The following is a 10,971-nucleotide window of genomic DNA, read 5'->3' as shown; positions in this document are numbered from 1 at the left end:
TGTAGTACATATTCATCATAAAATGTCAACTTGGTCCAGCTAATATAATGTTATTTTGTTGACTTGTCTCTTTCATATTTCTATTTTGCCAAAATTATAAACCGCATATATTTTCTCCATCTATACATATGGTTATCATGCGTAATACGTAGTCATTACTATATATATATGTACATCGTGTATATTGTAAATACGATTACATACATTCCACTACTTATTAAGTGGAACCAATATGAAAAAAGTAAGACAGTGTTACTTTGCTAATAGCAGTTTTGACGCTATTTATAAGAGCACTGATGATGATCATAGTGCTACTAGATGATGTTCAGCACCAGACTTGAGTTAGAAACAGATTCCAAAGAGCAACTCGTGGGGTTCCCCGTCCGCTAGGGGAACCTACGGCGGAGCTATGTGCGTGGTTCTCCTTAAACTTTTTTTTTTTTTTTTTTTTTTTTTTTTTTTTTTGTGTGTGTGTGTGTGTGTGTGTGTGTGTGTGTGTGTGTGTGTGTTCTTCTAATTCTAATTCTAATTCTTATTCTTACTAGCTAGCGCAAGACTAATGTATCGCAGTGTCTGTGCTGGCTGGCTGGCCCTGGTGGTTTTGCACTTAGTTTAGCTTACCCTCCCAAACGTTTTCTTCTTCTCCTCAGGGTCTACCTCGCCACCTAGCACCTGTGTGTGAGGCCGGATGTTTAGGTTGGGTTAAACTATACCGTGTGAAGGTGAAGGTGAAGGTACAAACCGATGCATGCTTTCTCGGGTGAGGCAGGGGATCATACATGACGTCAGTGAGTGAGTGAGTGAGTGAGTGACTGATTCATTTTACTCATTCCGGACCTACTCCACAGGCCACAGCGGGTCGGAGCCCACCCAGCTACTACCTACCTACCTACCTACCTACCTACTTCATCTCGGCGGGGGCAGCGCCGCATCCGATCTGCACGACGGCCATCATCGTCTCAACGACCTACCTCCCGGCTCTGTTTTGCGTTTTTTTTATTTGTTATGTTATGTCTTGTGGGTTAATTGTTGTTATCGTCGTTGTCAGCAGAGGAGTCCCTTACCTGCCGTGAAGAAAACAAACTAAGTGTGGGAAGCCTGCCAGACGTGGGGGTTGTTAAATGTTGTCATGACTGAGGGTCTTCTTCCTAATAATATCAGAATGAATTGACCTAGGAATGTCACTATGTAGTTGAGGGTGTGTGTCCAGAAGTCTCTTTTTGTAAAAGGGTGTGGCTCCCAAGGGGAGCCGGATTAAACGGTACTGAATTGTCGTCCCTGAAAGGCCGAGGGCGATTACTTCTTCTCGGTCTTCTTGGGCAGGAGCACCGCCTGGATGTTAGGCAGCACACCTCCCTGGGCAATGGTGACGCCGGAGAGGAGCTTGTTCAGCTCCTCGTCGTTGCGGATGGCCAGCTGCAGGTGGCGGGGGATGATGCGGGTCTTCTTGTTGTCGCGGGCCGCGTTGCCGGCCAGCTCGAGCACCTCGGCGGCCAGGTACTCCATGACGGCCGCCAGGTACACGGGGGCGCCGGCGCCCACGCGCTCGGCGTAGTTGCCCTTCCTCAGGAGACGGTGGATCCTGCCCACGGGGAACTGCAGGCCGGCACGGCTGGAGCGGGACTTTGACTTCACCTTCACCTTTCCTCACGTGCCGCGTACATACATGTCGACAGTGAGTGGTGGCGTGGACGTGCGCTTCTGCTGTGGGCTCGGTGAGCGTATACCTGCCGCTGGCTGCTTTTTAGCCCTATATAGTGCAGCGCATGTTCGGTGGGCGGGGACGGCCGGGCGAGCCTGCCAATGGGAGCGCAGCGCCACGCGTCCCCGCGATCCCGAGGGAGCGGCGCCGCCATAAAGGGAGAATCCGGGGGCGGCCCGGCAACATTCGCTCGCCGTCTGGGAACGAAGAAGCAGACATGCCCCCCAAAGCATCAGGAAAGGCCGCCAAGAAGGCTGGCAAGGCCCAGAAGGCCATCGCCAAGGGTGACAAGAAGAAGAAGCGCAGGAGGAAGGAGAGCTACTCGATCTACATCTACAAGGTGCTCAAGCAGGTCCACCCCGACACCGGCGTCTCCTCCAAGGCCATGTCCATCATGAACTCCTTCGTGAACGACATCTTCGAGCGCATCGCCGCCGAGGCCTCTCGCCTGGCCCATTACAACAAGCGCTCCACCATCACCAGTCGGGAGATCCAGACGGCCGTCCGTCTCCTCCTGCCCGGTGAGCTGGCCAAGCACGCCGTGTCCGAAGGCACCAAGGCCGTCACCAAGTACACCTCCTCCAAATAAGCAACCCACCAACTTGCTTGCACGTGAAAATAACCGGATCCATCGGAGCCACAAACTATTTCCCGAAAGAGAACGACGACGGTTAGTCCCCCGCCCTCACTCTCTCTCTCTCTCTCTCTCACCACTCACTCACTGAGCTGACCCACCAAGGGATGCATGGCATCAATAAGCGGACCGAGTCCCGCCAGTGCTCGCCAAACCGCGACCAAAGCTTGAAATCGCCAATGCTTCTCTCGGTCGTTTGTTGTTAGCTGCAGGGGATCACGATGAGCGATATATGCCTACATAGCAGCCGTCATCAGTAGTTAGTGATTCCGCCACTCCGTTTATATTTATTTACTTGTTCTGGTAATTCCTGTCTTCCTGCCTGCATGTAGTCCCCACATATTCCCTACTCGTGCACCCGCCAGTTGAAATAAGTTAAGAGAGAAATCAAAGCCCCCCAATCAATTGATATGAGATTATGAAGCAGAAGGATATGTGGGAAAGGCAACAAGCCAGTGATCCTCCTCCTCCCCCCCAGCCCCCCCCCCTGTCTGTCTAAAAAAACACCCCGAAACTGACATTTGCCCAGAAAAGGGCCGAGATATAGTGTGAGCAGATTTTAGTACACAGACGCCCGCTTAGGCACGCTCGCCGCGAATGCGACGGGCCAGCTGGATGTCCTTTGGCATGATGGTGACACGCTTGGCGTGGATGGCGCAGAGGTTGGTGTCCTCGAAGAGACCGACGAGGTAGGCCTCGGAGGCTTCCTGCAGAGCCATGACGGCAGAGGACTGGAAGCGGAGATCGGTCTTGAAATCCTGGGCGATCTCGCGCACCAGACGCTGGAAGGGCAGCTTCCTGATGAGGAGCTCGGTGCTCTTCTGGTAGCGGCGGATCTCACGGAGGGCCACGGTCCCGGGCCTGTAGCGGTGAGGCTTCTTGACTCCTCCGGTGGCCGGGGCCGACTTGCGAGCGGCCTTGGTGGCCAGCTGCTTGCGGGGCGCCTTGCCACCGGTGGATTTCCTGGCAGTCTGCTTGGTACGGGCCATGGCTACGGACGAACAGAACAGTTGAGTCTGCCAGCCGTTTCTGGTTTTTATAGTTTTGGCGGCCGGGGGAGGAGCGGTGGTCCGCCGCGCCCTGCGCGTGCGCCGCCTCCTAGTCCCGCGCTTGCCCGCCCCCGTCAGGCAGTGCATCTATCTAGCCCTATTGGAGGAATTTAGGGGTCTCTTGGAGCTGTCTGCATATGCTAGAGCCTAGTACAGTGTGGAGGCTCACCCAACGTCACTGGGCCGTCCGGAAGTAGACGGCAGGAGCCAGCCTATCGCCCAAAGACCCACCACCGCCGCCTCTGGCTCTGCATATATAGAGCGAACGCTGGGGCAGCCCAACAACAGTTCCGGCGCAGACAGCAGTGAGTGCAGACCCTCTCTCCTCACTGCTGCTCTCCCTGACTTGCCCCTGCAGACGGCCCGGTTGAGCTCTCAGCTCCCGCCTCTGCTATGGCGGCAAGAAGGAAGCGGCCCACGGAGTCTGCTCCTGACGACGGGGACGGATGGACCCGCGTGCAGAGCAAGCGGGCCCGAAGGAGGACGCTTCACGAGGACGGCGGGGAGGACCGATCGAGCGGACCCCTGCCGGAGTGGAGGCTGGTGTCTTCGGACTTCAGCACCCACTACCAGGCCATTCGGTGGATGGAGGACGAGCGGAAGCTGCGACTCCGGGTGACGGTCTCCCGCGGGGACTTCTCATCCGTGCGTGGGACTGGGACCACGCCACCACCCTGGACGAGATTGCTGCTGGACGGACCCGCGGCATCACCCTGGAGAAAAAGGAGGCGGCGGTGAAGGGTGTCCTGCTTGGATACCCTACCCACCTCCCATTGGACCCGGTGTTGGCGCACCCCTGCGTTGCAGCTGCAGTGAGGTGCCACTACAACGCCGGCCACGGACGACGCCTGCCCACCCGGAGCGTGTAGCTGACGCTGTGGGGACGTGTCCCCGCCTCGCTGGACCTCGGATGCTGGGGACGTTTTACCTGCCGCCGCTATGTGCCGGAGCCTGTGCGCTGTTACAAGTGCCAGGCTTTCGGCCACAGGCAGCGGCAGTGTACCAGGACGGAGGAGCTGTGCGGCGTGTGCAGCAGGGACCACGCCACGAGGGACTGCGTTCGCCGCCTTAGGGAAGGTGTGGCGCGCCCGGTGGCTGTGTGCCCAACTGCAGTTCAGGTCACCATGCCTGGAACCGCAGGTGCCCTGCTCGGCTCTGCAGAATCCCGGGTGCCAAGCTGCGGAGGACGACGTCTTCGGCGGACCTGGCAGCAGCGCGGCCAATGCAGCCGCCCACGGAGGAGAGGACGACACCCCACGGTGAAGGACGGAAGAGGAGGCGCCGCAGACGGAGGAGGAAGCCGGGACCCACGGAGCAGAGCGTCCCGACACCAAAGTCTCCTGCTAGGGAGATGGAGGTGGACCCACCACGTCTGACGAGGACGGAGACGGCAGCGGTGACCGCTGAGGTGACACCCCCAGCTGTGTCCCCGGAGGTACCCGCCAGCAAGAAGAACAAGAGGACCAGGGACCAGACACCTGAGACGGTGGACGCGCCGACGACTACGGAGGAGCCAGCACCCCGCGAGGCCCCCAGTAGCTGCCAGGCGACCCAGACCCCACGGATCTACACCTTCAGTGAGGGCGAGCTGGTGGATCTTCTGATCCGCTACGAGCACCTCACTGAGCAAGAGGAGGAGGCCAGGTTCGAGAGGATCCCGCACGAGACAGCCCTCCCCTTAGTGAGGAGGGCACTCCGTGAAGGGAAGCCGCCCCAGCCTCCATCCGCACGGCCCGCCCACTGGGTAACCCCCACGCCACTTCGACCACAGGCAGGAGGTTGAGTGGGCGACTTACGAGGAGGAAGACGTCTCGGAGGACGAGGTCGACGTCGGAGACGTGGACGACGACTTCTTCCTCAACGCAGACAGAGACCTCACCGACGCTGAGCTCGAAAGCTACTACGCCGGTGACCACTGAATAAAAAGACATTTCATCCATGTGTAATCTTGTCCAATTGTAACTAGTGCCAACTATGTATCGTACATCGGGCAGGCTGCTTGTTTAGAGCCTGCTTTGGTAACCGATTATTTTGTAATTTTCATGTTTATTTTTATTTTTGTATCTTATGTAAAAGTTATCAATAAACTATTAAAGCAAAAGCAGCCCAACACTCACTCCACTGTTGAGCTACCCACCTGAACCATGACTGGCCGCGGCAAGGGAGGCAAGGGACTCGGAAAGGGAGGCGCCAAGCGTCACCGCAAGGTTCTTCGGGACAACATCCAGGGCATCACCAAGCCGGCCATCCGTCGTCTGGCGCGCCGTGGCGGTGTGAAGCGCATCTCCGGGCTCATCTACGAAGAGACCCGTGGTGTGCTCAAGGTGTTCCTGGAGAACGTCATCAGGGATGCCGTCACCTACACTGAGCACGCCAAGCGCAAGACCGTCACCGCCATGGACGTGGTGTACGCCCTCAAACGCCAGGGCCGCACCCTGTACGGCTTCGGTGGTTAATGCCGCTGCCTGAGCGAGCCCGACCTAACCCACCCACCCCGGACCTCTTTGAGGTCCACATTCTTATTCACTAAGAGAATAGTAGCACACTTTTTACTTCAGTTATATTTTCTTTCTTTCTTTCTTTCTTTCTTTCTGTTTCCTCCCCACCCTCCCTCCCTCCCTCCCTGCCTAATGATGGTTCACACCTCCGCCCACTGCTCCCCATCCACCTCATTTGACACTAGTTTGTTTGTTTCCTCAATCCCATCTTTTCCCTCCCTCCCTCCCTCCTGCCTAATGATGGTTCACACCTCCGCCCACTGCTCCCCATCCACCTCATTTGCCACTAGTAAGCTCCAATTTGTTTGTTTCAGTTCTTACGGAAACATCATTTTGCCATAATTTCCCCTGTCCCTGTCAATTCTTTGTAAAATCAGTAACAGGATATTTATGAAAAGAGAGAGAGAGAGAGAGAGAGAGAGAGAGAGAGAGAGAGAGAGAGAGAGAGAGAGAGAGAGAGAGAGAGAGAGAGAGAGAGAGAGAAAACTATATTGGAAAATACATAGACAAAACAAAGCGACGTCTGGACGGGAACAGGAAAAGAAAGAGAGGAAGAATGACATAGAAAGGTTAAGAAAGAAAAAAAGGAGGAGAAAAAGAGAAAGAAAGCAATAATGAGAAAGACGGCAAATATATAGACAGAGAGAAAGAAGCCTCCCCTTCTTGATCCACTCCTTCTATTGTCTCTTGGAGTGTGCAGGAGTGTATAGGAAAGCAAGGGTAGGGTTAGAGGGTGAGGGACAGGCTCAGAACGAACTTGAAAGGGAAAGGCTGAGGAAGTGGGAATCTCCTCCTCCTCCTCCTCCTCCTCCTCCTCCTCCTCCTCCTCCTCCTCCTCCTCCTCCTTCTTCTTCTTCTTCTTCTTCTTCTTCTTCTTCTTCTTCTTCTTCTTCTTCTTCTTCTTGTTTCTCGTTGTCGTCCTCATCATAACGTTGCGCCCTCTCTTACTGGACCCGCTTTTTCAGATACGTTGAACCAGCCCCGCCACCGAGTAGCCCGCCGGAACCCTGGGCAAGCGTCTACATGCCCAACAGTAGACAGGTGGATGACTAAAAAGCTGCAAATACGTTTCTATGAAAGTAGGTGTGCCGGCATGTAAATAGGTGTGCCTGCCTGCCTGCCTGCCTGCCTGCCTGCCTGCCTGCCTGCCTGCCTGCCTGCCTGCCAATTAAAGCGAACGGGCTAGCTAACAGACAAACACAAAACTAGCTAGCTAACAAACTAAAAGACAAACTAGCTAGCTAGCAAACAAACAAACAAACAAACAAACAAAAACAAACAAACAAACAAACAAACAAACAAACTAGCTAGCTAGCAAGCAAGCAAGCAAACAAGCTAGCTAGCTAGCAAACAAACAAACAAACAAACAAACAAACAAACAAACTAACTAACTAACTAACTAACTAACTAACTAACTAACTAACTAACTAACAAACAAACAAACAAACAAACAAACAAACAAACAAACAAACAAACAAACAAACAAACAAACAAACAAACAAACAAACAAACAAACTAACTAACTAACTAACTAACTAACTAACTAACTAACTAACTAACTAACTAACTAACTAACTAACTAACTAACTAACTAACTAACTAACTAACTAACTAACTAACTAACTAACTAACTAACAAACAAACAAACAAGGTAGCTAGCTACCAAACAAACAAAATAACAAGCTAACAAACAAAGAAACAAACTAACTAACTAACTAACTAACTAACTAGCTAGCTAACTAGCAAAAAAGCTAATTAGGGAGCTAGCTCGTTTGTTTGTTGCAAGCTAACTTGTTAGTTAGTTTTGTTGTGGGAGTTTTGTTCTTAGTTTGTTGAGGTTTGTAATGCGTGTTGGCTTTCCTTTTTGGGGGGGGGTTTGCTTGGGATGGAGTATTGCGATTTCTTTTTACATATGTTAGATGACTGTCTCTTTTTAGTGATTCTGAAAGTCCTTTAGCGAAAATAATCACTTGGATTATAGTGTCTTTCCTGCAATATTTGCCTGTGCAATGGAATAAGTATTATTTCATCTATCACTGAAATAGCTGGATGTTAATACAAAAATATTGCCATACTCAACTCCTAATACCTCCCCAATTGTTTTTTTTTTTTTTTTAATGCAAGACCATAGGTAATAGTAGCTGTATCTACAAAACGATTGGTAATAGGATTATCTGTTACTCAAGCAAATGGTACAAATAAATCATTCTCCTTGAACAAGTTTGTTTTTACATCCTGTGCATATGGGAGGAAAAATGAAATCTAATAGCGCTTTTATCAACTCTTTCATAGTTACTGAAATATTCTAATACCTACAACCAGAACAGATATATTTTCATTATTGTATGTGAGAGGTATAGAGGGAAGTAATTGCTTGTTAAGGCTTTTATTCTAAGAATCTACCTCAAAAAAAGTCTAGAAAGTTCAGAGTTAAAAGTGTAATGATTACCGAAGTAGAAAAATCATATAAGATCTCTATTCATAACTCCCGTAACACCTACTATACATTTCAGCGGCAGACAAACGCTGTTTTTCGCAAATATCTCCTAAACGAATCTTTGGATCAGTATGATATTTCAGCACACTACCTATAATACCCGGACCTAATTTATGGCTAACCTACCACATTACTATATGTCTTATGTGACGAGTTTACTTGTGAAAAATAACACAAACCCGACGAGTCATGTTGACGCATTCGAAGGAAAGTGTGCCCCCCCCCCTGCACCCTCCCAAACTATTCCTAGCCACAACTACTCCCCCTTCTCGCTCTCGTTATCCCTCCTCTTCTCCCCCTAACTTCTCGCCTCCCTCATCACTCTTGTGTCCCTCCCTATTTCTCCCATCACTGTATTATATATTAGAATGTTATGTACGTGTATATGTATAGATAGTATGATTATTAACTAAGAGCATGGTACAGTTCCATGGAGGCAAGACGTATTTCACGTTGATAATTACTGTACAACAGCATGTTTACATACATATAGTATGTAGAAGGTCCATGTTTGCAGTCCTTATGGTCACCCAAGTGAACACGATGTACTGGCATTACCTGTGGTCTGGACCTTCTAGGAAAAGTTATTACTGTTATTACATACTGTGTAGTACATATTCATCATAAAATGTCAACTTGGTCCAGCTAATATAATGTTATTTTGTTGACTTGTCTCTTTCATATTTCTATTTTGCCAAAATTATAAACCGCATATATTTTTCTCCATCTATACATATGGTTATCATGCGTAATACGTAGTCATTACTATATATATATGTACATCGTGTATTATTGTAAATACGATTACATACATTCCACTACTTATTAAGTGGAAGCAATATGAAAAAAGTATGACAGTGTTCCTCTGCTTGCTAATAGCACAGGTAGTTTGACGCTATTTATAAGAGCACTGATGATGATCATAGTGCTACTAGATGATGTTCAGCACCAGACTTGAGTTAGAAACAGATTCCAAAGAGCAACTCGTGGGGTTCCCCGTCCGCTAGGGGAACCTACGGCGGAGCTATGTGCGTGGTTCTCCTTAAACTCTTTTTTTTTTTTTTTTTTTTTTTTTTTTTTTTTTTTTTTTTTTTTTTTTGTGTGTGTGTGTGTGTGTGTGTGTGTGTGTGTGTGTGTGTTGTTCTAATTCTAATTCTAATTCTTATTCTTACTAGCTAGCGCAAGACTAATGTATCGCAGTGTCTGTGCTGGCTGGCTGGCCCTGGTGGTTTTGCACTTAGTTTAGCTTACCCTCCCAAACGTTTTCTTCTTCTCCTCAGGGTCTACCTCGCCACCTAGCACCTGTGTGTGAGGCCGGATGTTTAGGTTGGGTTAAACTATACCGTGTGAAGGTGAAGGTGAAGGTACAAACCGATGCATGCTTTCTCGGGTGAGGCAGGGGATCATACATGACGTCAGTGAGTGACTGACTGACTGATTCATTTTACTCATTCCGGACCTACTCCACAGGCCACAGCGGGTCGGAGCCCACCCAGCTACTACCTACCTACCTACCTACCTACCTACCTACTTCATCTCGGCGGGGGCAGCGCCGCATCCGATCTGCACGACGGCCATCATCGTCTCAACGACCTACCTCCCGGCTCTGTTTTGCGTTTTTTTTTATTTGTTATGTTATGTCTTGTGGGTTAATTGTTGTTATCGTCGTTGTCAGCAGAGGAGTCCCTTACCTGCCGTGAAGAAAACAAACTAAGTGTGGGAAGCCTGCCAGACGTGGGGGTTGTTAATTGTTGTCATGACTGAGGGTCTTCTTCCTAGTAATATCAGCAGGAATTGACCTAGGAATGTCACTATGTAGTTGAGGGTGTGTCCAGAAGTCTCTTTTGAAGGGTTTGGCTCCCAATGGGAGCCGGATTAAACGGTACTGAATTGTCGTCCCTGAAAGGCCGAGGGCGATTACTTCTTCTCGGTCTTCTTGGGCAGGAGCACCGCCTGGATGTTAGGCAGCACACCTCCCTGGGCAATGGTGACGCCGGAGAGGAGCTTGTTCAGCTCCTCGTCGTTGCGGATGGCCAGCTGCAGGTGGCGGGGGATGATGCGGGTCTTCTTGTTGTCGCGGGCCGCGTTGCCGGCCAGCTCGAGCACCTCGGCGGCCAGGTACTCCATGACGGCCGCCAGGTACACGGGGCGCTGGCGCCCACGCGCTCGGCGTAGTTGCCCTTCCTCAGGAGACGGTGGATCCTGCCCACGGGGAACTGCAGGCCGGCACGGCTGGAGCGGGACTTTGACTTCCCCTTCACCTTTCCTCCCTTGCCGCGTCCAGACATGTCGACAGTGAGTGGTGGGGTTCGGTGACTTGCGCTTCTGCTGTGGGCTCGGAGAGCGAATACCTGCCGCTCGCGGCTTTTTCGCCCTATATAGTGCAGCGCAGGATCGGAGGGCGGGACGGCCGGGCGAGCCTGCCAATGGGAGCGCGTGCCACGCGTCCCCGCGATCCCGAGGAGCGGCGCCGCCATAAAGGGGAATCCGGGGCGGCCCGGCAACATTCGCTCTCCGTATTGTAACGAAGACGAAGACATGCCCCCCAAAGCATCAGGAAAGGCCGCCAAGAAGGCTGGCAAGGCCCAGAA

At 51.1% G+C, this 10,971-nt stretch overlaps 1 long non-coding RNA gene across 1 annotated transcript; it reads right to left on the bottom strand.

Annotated features, from left to right (window-relative positions):
• Positions 1–478: 478 nt before the first annotated feature.
• On the bottom strand, positions 479–10,204 carry LOC126993579 (uncharacterized). The gene is made up of 2 exons (XR_007747966.1): positions 9,912–10,204; positions 479–897 (listed from the first exon to the last, which is right to left on the bottom strand). It is a non-coding gene; the product is annotated as an uncharacterized LOC126993579 (long non-coding RNA).
• Positions 10,205–10,971: the final 767 nt, after the last annotated feature.

Source organism: Eriocheir sinensis, unplaced genomic scaffold (genome assembly GCF_024679095.1).
Source record: "Eriocheir sinensis breed Jianghai 21 unplaced genomic scaffold, ASM2467909v1 Scaffold637, whole genome shotgun sequence".
Classification (NCBI taxonomy): domain Eukaryota; kingdom Metazoa; phylum Arthropoda; class Malacostraca; order Decapoda; family Varunidae; genus Eriocheir; species Eriocheir sinensis.
Note: the sequence above shows the minus strand (reverse complement) of the source record. Positions and strands in the feature narration are given on the sequence as shown.